This window comes from Halichoerus grypus, chromosome 15 (assembly GCF_964656455.1).
Source record: "Halichoerus grypus chromosome 15, mHalGry1.hap1.1, whole genome shotgun sequence".
Lineage (NCBI taxonomy): Eukaryota > Metazoa > Chordata > Mammalia > Carnivora > Phocidae > Halichoerus > Halichoerus grypus.
The window spans coordinates 17,344,737-17,362,719 of NC_135726.1; the positions used below are offsets into that span (position 1 = coordinate 17,344,737).

General features: G+C 45.2%; 1 long non-coding RNA gene across 1 annotated transcript in view; it reads right to left on the minus strand.

Moving 5' to 3' along the window:
• Positions 1-17,983, minus strand: part of LOC144380260 (uncharacterized) — a 69,229-nt gene that overhangs the window by 36,963 nt on the left and 14,283 nt on the right. The window lies entirely within an intron of this gene.

A 17,983-nucleotide genomic window follows, 5' to 3' on the forward strand; every position in this document is an offset into this window, starting at 1 on the left:
CTGCCTTCGGCTCAGGTCATGATCCCAGGGTCCTGGGGTCGAGCCCCACATCAGGCTCCTTGCTCAGCAGGAAGCCTGCTTCTCCCTCTCCCACTCCCCCTGCTTGTGTTCCCTCTCTCGCTGTGTCTCTCTCTGTCAAATAAATAAATACAATCTTTAAAAAAAAAAAAAAAAAAAAAGAATGTTCCAGAACAGGTGTACCGGGAGCAAAGTGGGAATAGCACCTGGTTTATGTCGTTCTCATTCATATTTCACTCCCCAGCAGAATTAGATGAGCTGATCTTTCTACTGGGAGTGTCAAGGGTCAGGGAAGGCTTTGTGGGGAGGGGCCACTTGAGTCTCTGAGTAATAAACAGAGGTTTGCCAGGCAGATAAAGGGAGAAAGGGCAGCCCAGTCCAAGAAAACAACATGAGCAAATCTCAGAGAAATATTTTAAGATATGAGATAAGAAGTGCCTTAAAAGAAGTACAAACTTTGCTATTCAAAGAATCCCAGAGAAACTCCCAGATTAAAAAAAAAAAAAAAAAAAGGATGCAGTGATGTTTGCCTCTTTTTTTTTTTTTTAAAAAAGATTTTATTTATTTATTTGACAGAGAGAGAGAGAACAAGTAGGCAGAGAGGCAGGCAGAGGGAATGGGAGAAGCAGACTCCCCATTGAGCAGGGAGCCTGATGCGGGGCTCGATCCCAGGACCCTGGGATCATGACCTGAGCCGAAGGCAGCGGCCCAACCGACTGAGCCACCCAGGTGCCCCGATGTTTGCCTCTTGATACAAGAATGTGTGCCTGAGTTTGGCACTGGCCTGATTCTCTTCCCTCTGCCCCTGCAGGGAATTTCTTGGAGATAGCTCATGCTAAAAGCCCTTAGTAATGTTTTCCTCCAAAGACACACCAATTCCCCACTGGATAATTAGGATGTAGCCAAACCTTTGGAGAATGGTTGTTTTCTCTAAAGGTATAAACTGTGGCAGCCCAGGGACTGACTAGGGCCCCTTAATTGATACATTTTATCTGCATTTGAATCTCATTTTCCATTTTGTAAGGGCATGCACCTTTTTTTTTTTCTTTTTTAAGCTGTTTGAGCTTATTTAAAGAGCTATCTATTGTATACAAGCATATGGGCAAAATGGCAAAAAGTGCTGCATTTGATAGGAAAGTGGTTGCATTCTATAATGTAGTCTATAATGATTTAGGATCATAGAACTTCTCTTTCTTCCAGACCTGCACTGCTCCATAGCCAGTGCAATAATTTCCAGCCTGTTGCCCACCCCACCTGACTGAAATGTAGAAAGGTCTCTCTGGACAGGGACCATGTAATGCACATGGTAGATTCCTGACTTGGGACAGATCCTGAGTTTATGTCATTCTCATTCATATTTCACTGTGTCAGAGTGGATGTGTCCAGCCTGCTGGGCCAGACCTCACCTCCCAGGGAATTGGTATAAGGGCCATAAGGATAGAAATGACTGAGGTTAAGCTCAGGAAAGAACAGGAGGTTCCCTACCAACACCAAAAGGGCCAAGGGGACAAGATACTGCAGTGTCATCTGAGCTCTGGGAGTTCTTATTAAGGAGGAAATGTAATCCACAGAAAACAGTGTCCATGACCTTGGAAACATATTCAAACCCTCTGGTGTTAGGGAGAACTGTTATGTCCCGGGATGGCAGAGGTGGTCAGGTCGGGGGACTGTAATGGAGTAGGGAAGAAAGGTCAGAATGGACTTTAGGAAGAGCCTGAATAGCCCCCAGGGGAATCCCTTATTCCAGCTTCCCAGGATAGAGATGGACACTCCTGGCCTCCTGGCCCCAGGAAGCCAATTCCTCTGGGAATAGACACTCACCAGTGGCCTTCCAGACCCAGGCGGAAGATTTTTCTCAGAGGTTTGGCTTGTAAGCCAAGTCAGCCCAAACCATCTGCAGTCGAACGTCCTCACAGGCCTGATGGTGGCGCTTGCAGAGATGCTACTGAGGCCATAGTCCAGACTCCCCGAGAGGCCCTGTGTGCTCCCAGCACTGGGGCTGGTGGTCAGGCGCCTCTCCTGAGAAGGGAAGTGACCTACTCACGGTCAAATAGCATGAGAAGATCTGCCAACTTCTGTTTTAGGGAATATAGTTACTGAAAATAACCAAAAATACTGTAGAAAACATGACAAATGCCTTCTTGAGAACACTGAAGAACTGACAAGAGAGAAAGGAATAAGGTCAAAATGGAAGGAGAGGCAAAAACCTAGAGAAGTAAAGAGTGCTGAAGTCCTTCAGGTTCTGTGTTTACGGACACAGGCACATCTGACTCTCCATTTTAATGGCCTTGAAGGGCAATGTGGACAAATGTCAAAACTCAGGACCTGTCCCAAGTCAGGAATCTACCAGAAGACCCTCCCAGATTAAGCTGGTACCCTAAAAGGCCTCAGACCCAGGGAATGCAAAAGAAGGGGAAGAGGGGCCTCCCCGAGAAGTTAGGCCACAAGCTGACCTTCACACAGAGTAGCAGCCCAAATTCACATCATTGGGGTGGTTCAACTAAGTCATGAACTTAGTTCAAAGTACTTCTGCACTGCTAAGACTCTGAGGTACCCTGCAGAAGAATGTATGAATTCTCACTAGGGGAAGCCATCTTCATCCCAGGCCTCAACAAATACCCACTAATAAATTCTCCAGTATACTGGGCAGTACACAACCCAGAAATAACCGAGGACACAAGGAAACAACAAACAAGAACCAGAAGAGACAACAAATAGCAGCACAAACCTACACCTTCAGATAATGAAATTGCCGAGCACAGATTATAAAACAACCATATTTAATATGTTTAATGAAATAGAAGACAAGCTTGGAAATATCTGCAAAAAATAGGAAACTATAAAGAATGACCCAACACATCTGAGAAAGAAGCAAACAGAACTCCCAGAAATGAAAAATACCATAACTGGGATTTTAAAACACAGCGGAAGATTAAACTTAGCTAAAGGGACCATTTGCGAACTGGCAGATGGATTAAAAGAAGGCAAGAGGAATGAGCAGAGAGAGATCAAAAGATAGAAAATATGGACTCCACATACTGCAAAATTCATCCTTTTAAAGTGTATAATTTAGTAGGTTTTAGTGTATTAACAGAGTTGTGCAACCATCATCACTACCTAATTTTAGAACATTTTCATTACCTCAAAAAGAAACTCCGTACCCATTAGTAGTCATTCCCCATTCTCTCCTACCCCCAGACCCCAGCAACCACTGATCTACTTTCTCTGTGGATTTGCCTATTCTGGATGTTTCATATAAATGGAGCCATACAATCTGTGGTCTTTTGTGTCTGGTTTCTTTCACTTGGCATAGAAGTTTTCAGAGTTGATCTATGTTGGAACATGCGTCAGTGCTTCACTCCCACAATGGCTGGGTAACGTTGCATTGTGCGGATATGCTACTTCTATTCGTCCATTCACCTGTTGATGGACATGTGGATTGTTTCCAGTTTCCTGACTATTAAGAAACATGCTGCAGGGGCACCTGGGTGGCTCAGTCTATTACGCATCCACCTTCGGCTCAGGTCATAATCTCAGGGTCCTGGGATCAGCCCCATGTTGGGCTCCCCACTCAGCATGGAGTCTGCTTCTCTCTCTCCCTCTGTCCCTCCCCCTACTTGTGCTCCCTCTCTCTCTCAAATAAATAAATAAAATCTTAAAAAAAAACAAACAAGAAACATGCTGCTATAAACATTTGTATTTAAAAAAAGAGAGAAAATATGGAGGAAATGTTCAGAGACATGGAAAAGAGTAGCCTATGATTAGTAGGAATTCTAGGAGGAGAAGAGAGAGAGAATGGAAAGAGGGAATTCTTTAAGAGATACTTGCTGAGAATTTTCCAGAATTGATAAGAGATGCCATTCACAGATGTTAAGAATCCCAAGGAACTTCAAGCAGGATTTTATTTTATTTTTTTAAAAGATTTTATTTATTAGGATGGGTTAGCCTGGTGATGGGTATTGAGGAGGGCACGTTCTGCATGGAGCACTGGGTGTTATGCACAAACAATGAATCATGGAACACTATATCTAAAACTAATGATGTAATGTATGGGGATTAACATAACAATAAAAAAATAAATAAAAAAAGATTTTATTTATTTATTTGACAGAGATACAGCGAGAGAGGGAACACAAGCAGGGGGCGTAGGAGAGGGAGAAGCAGGCTTCCCGCTGAGCAGGGAGCCCAATGCGGGGCTCGATCCCAGAACCCTGGGATCATAACCTGAGCCAAAGGCAGACGCTTAACGACTGAGCCACCCAGGCGCCCCTCAAGGAGGATTTTAAAAAGGAAGAGGAAAATAAAGAAACACACATTTAAACAGAGTAAATGGCAGAACACACACATCAGAAGAGACAGGGAGAGAGAGAGAGAGAGAAAAGCAAAGAAAGTAGTATACCTTACACTAACAGCTGATTTATTAATGGCAACAGAAGCTGGGGGTGGGAGGGACCTGACAACCCAGAATTCTTCATCTAGTGAAAACATCTTCCATGAATGAGCACAAAGCAAACACATTTTCAGACAAACAAAAACTGAGAGAATGTGTAACCGGGGAACTCTCATTAAAGGATATTGTAAAGAAAGTATGTTGGGCAGAAAGAAAATGATCCCAGATGGACGATCTGAGATATAAGAATATATGAAGAGCCAAAAAAAAAAAGAGTGGTAAATATGTGGGTAAAGCTAAATAAATGTTGGCTTATGCTATAATAATAATTATAAGGTCTTGTGAGGTTATAGCAAAACAAGACAGAATTAAAGTACAAAACAATAATGAGGGGGGAAACAGTTAAGATGTTTTAAGATTCTGCACTACCAAAGAGGAGAGTAAAGTAACTAACTTTAGACCTTGATAAGTATGAATATGGTAATTTCTAGGTAACCACTAAAAGGAAAAAGAAAAAGCAACACAGTGTATAACTTCTAATTAGTAGAGGAGAAAAAAGACAAGAGTAAAAAAAAAAAAAAAAATCAGTCCAAAAGAGAAACATGAAAAAAGATGAGAAGAAGAGAAAGCACAAAAGAGGATTCAACATCATATTGTGCATGCACCTGTGCGTGTGTGTGTGTGTGTGTGTGTGAGAGAGAGAGATGGAGCTGGGTCTTGTTCTCCGCTCCACATGGCTATGGAAAATCACTATCCATCCCCAGGGCACCCTCACTATCTCCCAACACAGCCCCCATGGGTTGGACACTAGCCGGCCTCACTGCCTGCCCCTTCCAGTGGCTTCCCCTGCAACCACAGTAATGCTGGGCTCCCCAAGGCAGGAGATTCAGATACTGTATTAACAACTGCGTGGCCCTGCGATACCTCCATCCACTCCTCACAGCTACTCCACAAGCTGGTCTTAACATCATCCCAGTTTTATTGATGAGGAAACAGGCTTTGACAAATGAACTAACTTGCCCAAGCTTGCCCAACTATAAAGCCACAAACCTGGGTTTGCTTGTCTGCCTCAGAGATCCCATGCTCTTAAGCATTAAGCTGGCTTTCAAGGTTTTTTGGGGTTTTTCTTCTTCCCCAATTGTGGTAAAACACACATAACATAAAATTTACCACCTTAGCCATTTTTAAGTGTCCAGTTCCGTGGCATTAAAGTACATTCACATTGTTGTATAACTATCACCACCATTCATCTCCAAAACCCTTTTCATCTTACAAAGCTGAAATTCTGTACTCATTAAATGACAACTGCCCCTCCCCCAAGTCCCTTGCAACCACCATTCTATTTCTGTCTCTTGGTTTTCAAGGATTTATACAGACTGGTCCCAAGCTCCCATCCCAACCTCTACATAAAACTGAGGGACAAGGAGAAGACTGGACACCAGGTAAAGGGTGTGAATGTCCCTGAGGCCACCAGCCTGGCTGGGTGGACAGAGACCAGATGAAAAGGTAAAAGAGGCTGAGGACACCAGGCTGAGAAACTTGGGTCTTGATGAGGCACCGTGGAGGGCCTCCTGCGAGCAGGACTGAAGGGAATGTACATCGGGCAGCCCCTCCCTTCTTTCCTCCACAGTCTCAGTGCTGTGAACTGAGCCCTGAACCCCACAGGAGCACTTCCGTTCTGGACCCAAAAAAAGCAGAAGAAAAAATAAAGCCAAGATCCATCTGACAAAAGGAAAACCAGCCTCTCCCACACCTAGTTCTTTGACTTACACCCAAGACCTTAAATATGCCCTTTGAAACCTTTCATTCATTGAAGTTGCTTTTCTTTGAAACCATAAAAGAACATGGGGCTGCAGTTTGTCTTCCTGGCAGGAAAATTCCACATGCAACTTGCAGCATTTTATAGAGTGGAAACTGCTGGCCTGAGAGTCTAGGTCCTTTCTGGACCCAGGAGTTAAGGCACTCTGTGGTGAGCCAGTTGGGTGACCTTGGGCAGGTCACTGAATCTTATGAAACCTTACTTTGCTCACTCATGGTATGAAGATAACAACAACAGCTGGCTTCACTCAGGAAGGCTGCTTCCCTTCCACACACAAAGGTTGCTGCAAGTGCCAACAAGGATGTCAGGATAGTTGAGATTCCAATTGTCTCTCCCACTGGGGAGTTCCAGACCCTTGGGTTGTGACTGCAGGAGACAGATGTCACGGAAGGCAAACGGTCACCAGAATTAAACAACCATCAAGAGTGGAATGGCCTCACAAGGATGCTGTCTGGTCTTTGCCTCCATGATCAATGCCAGATGGAAACTCCAGGGCATCCAGAGCACTGTCTGCACCGAATACTTGAGCATACAGCAGGAAGTCAGGGGCTGAATAGCTTAGGAGATACCAGAGACTAGAACAGGATGGTGGCTTCATGAAGAGGTGAGATGGAAGTGTGGTGGGGAGAAGGCAGAATACTGACCCAGAACACCAGGAATCTTGAAAGAAAATGAACCTAGACTCTTACCTCACATCAGATACAAAAATTAAAATGGATCACTGACTTACATGTAAGAACTAAAACTACAAAATGACTAGAAGAAAATATAGGAGAAATTCTTTGTGGCCTCAGATTTGGCAAAGACTTCCTACATAGTACACAAAAGCACAGGCTCCAAAGGATAAAAATCAATATATTGATCTAAAAATCTTCAAGATTTTAAACTTTTGTACTTCAAAATACACTGCTACAAAAATGAAAAGGTAAGCCACAGAGTAGGAGAAAATATTTGCAAACTATATATCCACCAATAAGCAAACTTTATAAACTTTAGTCTCTTCCTTAATATTTCAACATAGCTGTTACCCTGTGCCAATTCATCACAGAGCTTGTCAATAAATTCCAAGGGGGAATATAACATATTTGAATATATATTTGAAATACAAGCCTTTTGGTGGATAGATAGCTTATAAATATTTACATAACATATAATTTTATATAATATGCAATATATTACAATATACAACATATACTATGTTAATGTGTCACAACATATGAATTATAATTATTTTATATATTATATTAATATGAACAACCCAACTTTAGAGGTGGGCAAAACATTTGAAGAAACACTTTACCCAAGAAAATATATAAATGGCAAGTAAGCACATTGGAAAGATGCTCAACATCATTAGTTATAAGGGGTATGTAAATTAATACCGTAATGAGATACCACTACACACCCACTAGAATGGCTAAAATTAGAAAGAATGATCATACCAAATGTTGTCAAGCCTATGGAGCAACTATAACTCTCAGAAATTTCTGGCAGGAATGTAAAATGATTCAACCACTTTGGAAAATAGTTTGGCAGTTTTTTAAAGTTAAAACATACATCTACCATGTGAGCCAGTCACTCCACTCTTAGGTAATTACCCAAGAGAAATAAAAAACATGTATTCATTTAAATACTTGTACATGAACATTCATAGAAGCTATATGTGTAGTAGCCCCAAACTAGAAACAACTCAATTGTCCATCAACAGATGAATGGATATGGATAAACAAACTATGGTATATCCACACAATGGAATACTACTCAGCAATAAATAGGAACAAACTATGTATACATGCAAGGACATGGATAAACCCTAAAATGATGAGGTTATGAAAGAAAGCAGACCAAAAAAGTGCACATACTGTATGATTCCACATATATACAATTCTAGAAGATATAAACTGATCTACAGTGGCCAATAGCAGATCAGTAGTTGGCTAAGGGGGGCAGGAAGGGCAGGGAGGAAGGATTTCAAAGGGGCACAGGGAAATGAGTGATGAATACATTCCTTGTCTTGGTTGTGGTGATGATTTCACATATGTCAAACTCATCAAACTGTATGCTTTAAATATATGCAGTTTATATCAGTTATACTTCAATAAAGCTGTTGAAAAGGAGACAGCAGAAGGTGTCAGCCCTTGGCCCCTTGGTGGAGGAGACCAGTCACTCCTCTGCTCTCCTGGTGGGGTCTGGGTGTGGAGTTTGTCTACAAAATCTGTCTCCTCTGCCATCCAGGTCCCTCACTTGTTCTAGGTTTCTCAAGGGACAGAGCTTTGTCTTCTGTGTCAAGTCTCCTATTGAGGAAGAGGATGACAATGATGGAGCAGCCTCCTTGGGCAGCAGCAGAAGGCCAGTGGTGATTGCACTGGACTCCTGGAGGAGTCCACCCAACCATGGAACATGTGGGCCACTGTCATGCCTGCCTCATTTGTGGAATGTGCAACAACTCCAGGAATACTCCCACGGTGCTGCAGAACTGGCTAAGGCAGAGGTGAGATGCTGAGCCACGCTTGGCTCTTGAAGGAAATGAATTATCAGGGCTCACCATTCAGGTTGGGGCTGTCAGACAAGATGGTCATTACATAACCTACAGTGACTCGTCAAATCCTGGAGCCAGTCAGTCAAAGCTACATGCAAGGTGCTCCTCCAGCAACTGGCTAACCCCAGATTCCAATCCTTACCATGCTGGCCTGATTGAAGTCTCTTGAGGTCCTGACTCCTGAGCGCCAAACACTTGACTCTACACAAAGGACCTAAGTTCTGTGGCATTCAACTAGGCTAAGAATGCAATCCTCCAGCCTGTTGTCAGATTTGCCAACATGTGTGATCTGCCCTCACTCCCTGTGGGTTTTCCTTGATAGCATTAGCCTCACTAAAGGAAAGCTGGATTCAAAAAAATCTAACCATAAAATGGACATATGTGTTGGGGTTACTATTCATATGACTAAAGGAAAAACTGTTTACTCACAATACTTCTGACACCAAAGTGTGGGTTTTCCCTTCACATTAGACAATTCTGACACTAACTACCCAGATTTAGTGCAGACACCACAGGTTAAGGGCTTAGGCCCACAAGGCTGCCCCCACTTCATACACCAACTGAAAGTAGTGGGTGCCCAGGTAACCCACACTTCTGTCCAACTCAGCTGCAAATCAAGGGTTCCCATGAGCCCCTTTTCAGGTTCAATAATTTGCTATATGGCTCTCAGAACTCAGGGAAACACTTGATACTGTTTCCAGTGGATCATAAAGGTTACAGCTTGGGAACAACCAAATGGAAGAGATACATAGAGCAAGGTATGGGGAAGGGGTGCGGAGCTCCCATGCCCTCTCTGGGTGCGCCACTCTCCTAGCACCTCAGTGTGTTCACCAACCCAGAAGCTCTCTGAACCCTTTCATTTACAGATTTTATGGAGGCTCCTTTACACAGGCACAATTGATTAAATTGTTGGTCTTTGGTGTTTGTCAATCCCCAACCCCTTTCCCCTCCCCAGAGATTGGGGGTGGGGGCCAGAGAGAGAACTGAAAGTTCCAAGGCTCTAATCACATGCCGGTTCCTATGGAAACCAACACCGATTCCCACTACCCCAAGCCACCTCATCAGCATAAATTCAGATTTGGTTGCAAGGGGCTTATATGAATAACAAAAAATACCCCTTTCAGCTCTATCACTCAGGAAGCTACAAGGATTTTAGGAGCTCTGTGCCAGGAACCAGTGACAAAGACCAAATATGTACTTCTTTTCTTTCTTTCTTTCTTTTCTTTTCTTTCTTTCTTTTTTTGTATTTCTTATTATATCACAACATTACAGTGACAAAGGAATTAGACAGCTGATGGACAGGTGTTCTGGGTGTTCCTTTAAGTCACACAGTCTCTCACATGCATCCACAAAATGATCTGGTTTGCAGAAACTGTCTGTGGATGGATTGTCAGGCATGCCTGAGAAGCAGGGCGACTGTTCTACTGAGAGTCATCCTCTCCTCTGGGTTCTTCTGTGGCTCCATTTCCTCAGGAAGTTCACCTTGATTCTGAGAAGGGCCAGGGTACAAGGGGCAAGAGGTTATGCACAGCAGACAGTCTGAGCTTTCTTTCTAGGTCACTACCAATGCTCCACTGACCTTCATGGATGCTCTGTTCTCCGGCTCTGGCCCATATCCACATTCTCCCCTTAGCCCAGTGTCTCTATATGCTCAGAACTGGGGAGCACTCCTCATCCTCTCAGACATTGCTGACTGAGCTCAGCACCACCCCCCCCCCAAATGGTGGGAAAAGCTTGCTTTCTAGATCTCTCTCACCCAGCAGACACCAGATAACAACTCGCCACCGGGCCAAGCAACCAAGCAAATCCTCCTGATGAATTTTAGTTGAAATCAAGTGCCCAGAATGGCCACCCCAGTAGATGAGGCAAAACTGGAAGACCTCTCCCCTTACCAAGCACTTGCGCAGGGTTCACATTGGCACGGCACGTTTCCCACTTGTGTTATAACAGAATATGGTCTTCCCGGGAGAGCTTTCGTCCCTGCTGGCATACAGGGAAATAAGGGTGTGAACGAGAAGGCACTAAAGCCAACTGCAGAGTCCTGTGGAGAAGGACATGCTGTTTTGCGATTGATTGATCTCAGTGCCCCAATACCTGGTGTTTAACCTGTACCACACACAGTGTACAGTGGCCCTGTGGATTCAGCCTCATTCAGATGGGAGAGGCCCCTGCCCTCAAGGTTCTCACAGCCTCAGCCCTGTAGCATTAGCTCTGAGAGGTCATGAAGCAAGAACAGGGCTGACCAGGCTGGATGCCAGAAGCAGTTTAGGTAGAACTCCAGAACTCCAGAACTCCAGAACTCCATCTCTGAGCGAAGGGAGAAAGAACTCAGGGCAGGAGAGTGTAGGGCCAGATACAGGAAGAAGAAGCCAACACCTCAGCCAAAAGCAAACGGATGTGTGTAGGGGGGTATATGTGTGAGTGATATGTGTGGGGTGTGTGTGTGTGTGTGAATCCTGGATAGGTTCAGTGGGTGGCCAAGGCTGGCTGAGTGCCAAGAAGGTCTAAAGAAAGTCAAGGGCCCCACCAGGGCCTCTCCTGAAGTCTTGATGCACTGCTCTTGGTCTTCGAAGGACAGCTCCTACACCAGCCTTGGGCCCAAGGTCCAGCAGCGTGGCTGAGAGCAAAGGCTAGGCTTTCAGGGAAAGAGTGAGGAGTACACCAGTGAGCAGAGAAGTTCAGAAGGTGGGCCTAAGAGGTGGAAGGAGAGGAGTAGCCCAAGTTAGCAGAGTGACAGTAGGGACGGCTGGGTGGCTCAGTCTGTTAAGCATCTGCCTTCAGCTCAGGTCATGATCTCAGGGTCCTGGGATCGAGTCCCACATCGGGCTCCCTGCTCAGCAGGGAGTCTGCTTCTCCCTTCCCCTCTCCCTCTACCTCTCCCCACTGCTCGTAATCTCTCTCTCTCTCAAATAAATAAATAAAATCTTAAAAAAAAAAAAACAACAGTAAAGGACAGGGCCACACTGTGAGTCAACAAATGCAAGCAGCACACTCCAGTCAGGACTGTGGACCATGGCTGCATCTCCCACACATTTTCAGCTGAGATGCATGAGAGCCAGAAACCCTTAGTTCTTGCCGCTGGCCTCCAGGCTCTGCTTTTCACTCACCACTTGTCTCCTAACCACCTTCCCTAGGCTTTGGCCTTCTTGGCTGTGTCACCTGTGTCCAATTAGAGCTTGCCTTGTGAACTCCACGTCAGACTTGGACTTCCTTGGCCTGACTCCTGGGTAGCCCCACATTCAGATGCCCTCCTCATCCTCCAGCTATTATGGCTCCTATCTGATACTACTCTGACCTCCACCCCACACCCACCTGCTAAACTACCAGATTAGCTGGTCGTAGCCCACAGGGCTTTCCCTGACCCAACTAATGGGGGCTGGTCCAGACAGATCAAGGAGGGTTTGGCCCTAGGGAAGAGAGCAAAGTACAGGGATTTTTCGTAAGAAATTAGGGGTCACTCAGGAGCTAGATGGGGAGGGGGACCAAGGACACCTGGGCAGGCATGAGCTGGAGGCAGGTCCAGCTCAAGATTCAAGAGATAGGGTTGAGGGGGCAGTCATAACTGAATCTGGGAAGCCTCTTAGAGAGCAGAGTCCAGAGTCACTAAGAGAAGCTTAAGGCCAGAAATCTGAGCTACTGCAGGGAACTCACCTGGGGACTGCTATCAAATTAGGCATCTTTCTCATCTGGGCTTACTGTGTTCTTGACCCAAGGCATCTCAGAGATACTGATGGGTCAGGCAAAGCAAGCCAGACAGATGGGACAGGCCAGCAGAAAGAAGAGCCACAGTGACCAAGACAGCTCCACCCTTGGAGTAAAGAAGCAGCCTGTTGGGTGCTTGGAAGAGAGTGCTAGCTCACTCATCTTGAAGCCCGAGCTAAATTCTCCCCAGGGCATGGCACTCCATGGGTATAGCACTTCAGAAGGTTTTCTTACTTCCTGCAGACCACAAAGATACAGTTAGTCAGTCTTGCCTTGGGGACTTTCAGGTTAACTGCTCCCATCTGTTCATCATTCAAAATCTGGAGCAGAGTTGGGATAAGACATGAGACACATATATCGATTCTGGATCCCAGGATCTCAAATATCAAAGAGTTAATTCGGTTTCGGAAACATGTCGTCATCAACTCCCAAGAAGAATGTGGCTCCAAGGCTCCTAATGAACGAGAATGGCGCCACAACGCCGACGCCCCCCAGTCCCACAAGTGCCGTCTCCAGCCATCTGCAGCTGCATGGCACACACTAACCAGGGCCAAGGCAGTGGGCAGCCCGGCACTGAGCCAGGCCCTGGCACAGTCCGCTGCAGGATCCTAGGCAGACAACTTCTCTCCTGGTCTCGGTTCTGGATCTATAACACCCTTCTGCCCTGTGTCAGGCTACCCGGGGGAGTCCTGCCCACGGAGCATGACTCCTTCTGCACGGGCTGAGCTCTGGGCCATTCATCTTCCCCCATCAGAGAAACTGAACTTCCTCTAAACCTCTGTGGCTCGTGGAAGACTCAGCCAACACAGAGTACTCAGAGGCCTTCCTCTGAAAGCAACCAATTCTATCCATGTGGCCCTGAGTGACCAAGGACAGCTAGCTGAGAGAACAGAGAAAGGAGAACCAGACCAGAGGCACGTGTGCCCTCAGAGAACACTCAGTTTCTTCCCCCAGACCGCAGGGCTCAGCACCATCAGACTCCCTGCTGTTCTTGAGAGGGAGAGAGGAATTCGAACTGGATAGCTTCTCCACTCTGTGGCCTTGGCTAAGTGACTGCCCTGCTGTGCCTCAGTTTCCCCACCTGCAAGTGGCTTGGCTGTGAGGATTAAATAAGGTTATGTGTTAAACAAGTGTCACATAACAAACACCCCAGAAATATAACTTGCTTTCCTTGTAACCACACCGCCACCTTCCCTCAGGCAGGGCAAGCAAGCTCTGTTGCTCTTCCTTTATCATAAGACAAATTCAGAATCTGCCCCCCAGGCTCCGGGTGAATCAGTTAATAAATGACTGCAAAAGTGTGTAGCTACATTATGAATAAACAAAAATGTGGATGTTCCCTGCTGCTTCCTTAACTTTTTTTTTTTTAACAAACTTTACTAGTAGATGTACAGATCCCAGTATTTTGGAAATTTTCAGCGGATAGGAATAGCAAAAAACTATGTTAGCCCAAATAACTTTTAAAAAGAAGAGGGGCTCCTATGTGGCTCAGTCAGTTAAGTGTCCAACTCTTGATTTCAGCTCAGATCGTGATCTCAGAGTCTTGAGATCAAGCCCTGCGCTGGCTCCTCTATGCTCAACACAGAGGCTGCTTGAGATTCTCTCTCCCTCCCCCCTCCCCTCCCCCTGTTTGAGTGTTGAGTGCTCGTAATCTCTCTCTCTCAAATAAATAAATACATAAAATCTTTTAAAAGAGGAAGAAGGAGGAGGAGGAGGAGGGGGAGAAGAAGGGGGGGAGGAGGACAGGAAGGGGAGGGGGAGAAGGGAGAGGGAAGAGGAGGAGGAGAAGGAGAAGAAAAAGAAGAAATAAAACTGACACCAAATTTATTTTTAGAAATGCCTTTTTTGGGGACCAATATTTTAAAACAGCAAGAATTGTCACACACACACACACACACATACACACACAGGATTTTTCCTACAAAGTCTTTAGCTATGTAATCTCAGGAAATCCTAGAACTCTTCAAATTTTCCATTCTGACCCAAATCCAATTTTAGTTCACTTTGAGAGTGCCTTCTACTGATATTGAACAGAACATGAAATTAATTTTCTATTCTCAGTATTTGTTGAGAAAACAGTCTTACAATTTTAAAATCAAATTTGTTCAGAAATATTTCAAAACTAGCTTTTACACTACTTCTCATCACGCCTTATTATTTTTTTGGTTGGAGTATAGTTCTGTTAGTCAAAATTGCCTTACTTTCACTGGTGATTATCATGGTGATTTTGTATCTCACAAGATTAGACAAAGAGCCACACATTGGATTAGCCTAATAGAGCTGTAGCTGGCGTAGTCTCCAGAGGGAGTTTCCATCCTTTTCCATCGAATAGTTTTAAGTATTATTTTGGGACCTGAAGGCTTAACCATAATGAACAAAAATACTCTTACATTATTTTTTTTTTTTAAAGATTGTATTTATTTATTTGACAGAGAGAGACACAGAGAGAGAGGGAACACAAGCAGCAGGAGTGGGAGGGAGAAGCAGGCTTCCTGCAGAGCAGGGAGCCCGATGCGGGGCTCGATCCCAGGACCCTGGGATCATGACCTGAGCCTAAGGCAGACACTTAACTGACTGAGCCACCCAGGCACCCCAATACTCTTACATTATTTTTTTTTTTTAAAGATTTTATTTATTTATTTGACAGAGAGAGACACAGCGAGAGAGGGAATACAAGCAGGGGGAATGGGAGAGGGAGAAGCAGGCTTCCCGCGGAGCAGGGAGCCCGATGCGGGGCTCGATCCCAGGACCCTGGGATCATGACCTGAGCCGAAGGCAGACACTTAACGACTGAGCCACCCAGGCGCCCCTACTCTTACATTATTAAAACAAACAGAACTCAGAGAAGAATTAGGTTAAGTGGCTGAAGACACTGGGGACAAAAGAAAGAATGCAAGCTCCAAAGAGACACAAACTTAACAATTTGGGGATCTCTTTGCAAAAACATGACACCTCTGCCAATAAAACTCAACACACTTGCAGTGGGTTCTCCCCAGCTAATCCAGAATATGGCAGGCAAGGGGGTCTAGGCACCTGGGCCTGAGGGGTGTGGCCTGTGGGGCTGGCTTCAGGGACAAGCAACCGGTGCAGTTGTACTGGGCCCTGAACTGAGGATTTAATGCTCTATTATGGCCACCTCAAAGTCCTTAATAATTTTATATTTGAGTTGATGTCTTGTAAACGAAGTCTGATGGGACAACAGAGCATGCACCAAGGGCTGGGTACCTCGATTCCCCCAGGGCCACCCTCCCTGGGACAGTTCTCTGCTGTTTGCTCACCACCCTTATCCAGTGGCCGCACCAGCCCTGGAAGGGAGGGTCACGGCTGGGTGTAGCACACCGCACTGCAGGGCCCCAGGCACTGTGAGGGTCTGCACATGGAACTGTGACCAACCCTTGTGCCTGAGGAAGTACAACATTAAACAATGAATTAAAAACACTACTACAGGTCAAGAGAAAGAAATTGCAAGGGGGAAAAAAAGGCTTTTTCCTGCATTTCGAACAAGGGGCCCCACTTCCCACAAATTATGTAACTAGCCCTGGCAACAGGCACTTACAGGAGAAAGTGCCAATTCTGGAAAAGGTGGAAATAGCTTCAGTGTGGAGCATGGGGACTTCTCCCAGCAGGTCTTAAGCAAGAAGACTGCCAAACAGCACTGAGGGCCCAGGCAAGGCTGGAAAGCAGACACTGGGGTCTGGTATGGTATCCACATAGCCATGTGGGGTGTTCCAGCAGCAGGGAGCTGCCTGGGAGAAAAGAGCTAGATTGGGCCAGGTGGGGCTTTCATCTTTACCTTTGGTTTAAAATGTTGGGAACTATTATGCAAGCCAGTGGGAGTGCACATTGGTACAACCTTTGGGAAGCAGCTTCACATCCACTAGTAAAGTCCAAGATGCACACACACTCTAGAGAAATTCTGCACATATGCACAGGGGACCAGTATGAGAGTGTTACAGAGCATTGTGGGAAATATGGAAAAAAGACTAGGAATAAGCTTAATGTTTACCAGGAGAATAGATATGGTAGTATATCCACATGGTGGAATACTATAGAGCAACGAAGACAAATGAAATAGCACTGCATGTGTCAACATAGAAGATTCTGGACTGTAACATGAAGCAGCCCTGTGGGCCTAAAGCCTTCATGTGTGTCAGCTCTATGTCCCCCATGTTGGCTAAATCCCGGAGCAGGGAAGGGGATGGCTTCCCATGGTTGAATATCAGTTACCTCTAAGACCTACCTCATCCAATCCACGAAGGGTCCAATGGCAAATTTCCATTATTAGAAATTTATTCCTTGGTGTCAAGGCTATGTGCTGTGTTAGAGATCAAAGAGACCTGATGGTTTCCGGCTCTACAGAACTCTGCTGGGTAGCCACTGGGCACAGCCCAAATCCCTTGTCACTAAAAAGCTCATGGGAGGAAGCCGAGGTAGAAAGGCTGAGAAGCTGGGTCAAGGACAGAATTTCAGGGCAAACTAGTATTAAAGGATTGGTTAGATGAAGAGAGGTCAGAGGAAGCAGGTAGAAAGCATCAGGGGACAAGAAATGCCAAAGAAAGAAGAGTTTTAAGGCGGACTTATAGAAACTGATCACATATCACAGAGGTAGGTCAGTTCTGGTGAAAAGATGTCATTTAATAATTCGACAGTTAAGCCGCTAGTGAACTTAGCAAGGGCAATTTTGGTAGAATGATGGGGGCAGAAGCTGAGGAAATGGAGACACAAAATGCAGGCTACCTTCAAGAAGTTTGTTTATAAAGGGCGGGGTGGAAACTGCCAGGGAAGAGAAAGTGAAGGTAAGGGCCTGTGTCTGGAATGGGAAAGAATTATGCTTACAGGGTGAAGGAAAGGAAGCAGACACAGATGAAAGATTAAAGAATCAGAGAAAGAGGATAAAGTATTGTACTGGATCCTGGAAGAGGCAAGAGAGGGTGGGAGGGGGGAGCCTAGGAGGATTGTCTTGGAAATGCCATGTGGATCCTTTTAGAAGCAAGGAAGAAAGGAACTGAGAACCTGATAGGCTTCACTGTCCTGGAGCAGTAGAAGTTAAGGTCATTGGTGATAAAGACAGTGGTGGGGCAGACAATTTGAGGAGAGCTGGACAAGCGGAAAACAGCCACCATGGGGAACAGGATTAGTGTCTGACCAGGTGTGAATAAAAGGAGTGGCAAAGAGCTAGCTGAGTTAGAAACCACATCTCTGTGGTGGTGCTAATTTTCTTTTGTTCCAGTAGAGCTTAACAGCTCTGAAGTCCTGCAGACAAGATGGGAGACTAGATTATTCCAGGCTGGGGTAGGCAGACAGGGAAGAGCTGAACATGGGGCTTAAGGACACGGAGAGTGCTAGGTAGATACAGCAGCTCTGGGAACAGCTGGGGTTGGCAAACAAAAGAGGCTTTTCCAGTTTTCTTTTCTTTTTTTTTTTTAAGATTTTATTTTATTTATTATTATTTTTTTTAAGATTTTATTCTTAAGTAATCTCTACACCCAATGTGGGGCTCAAACTCACAACCCCA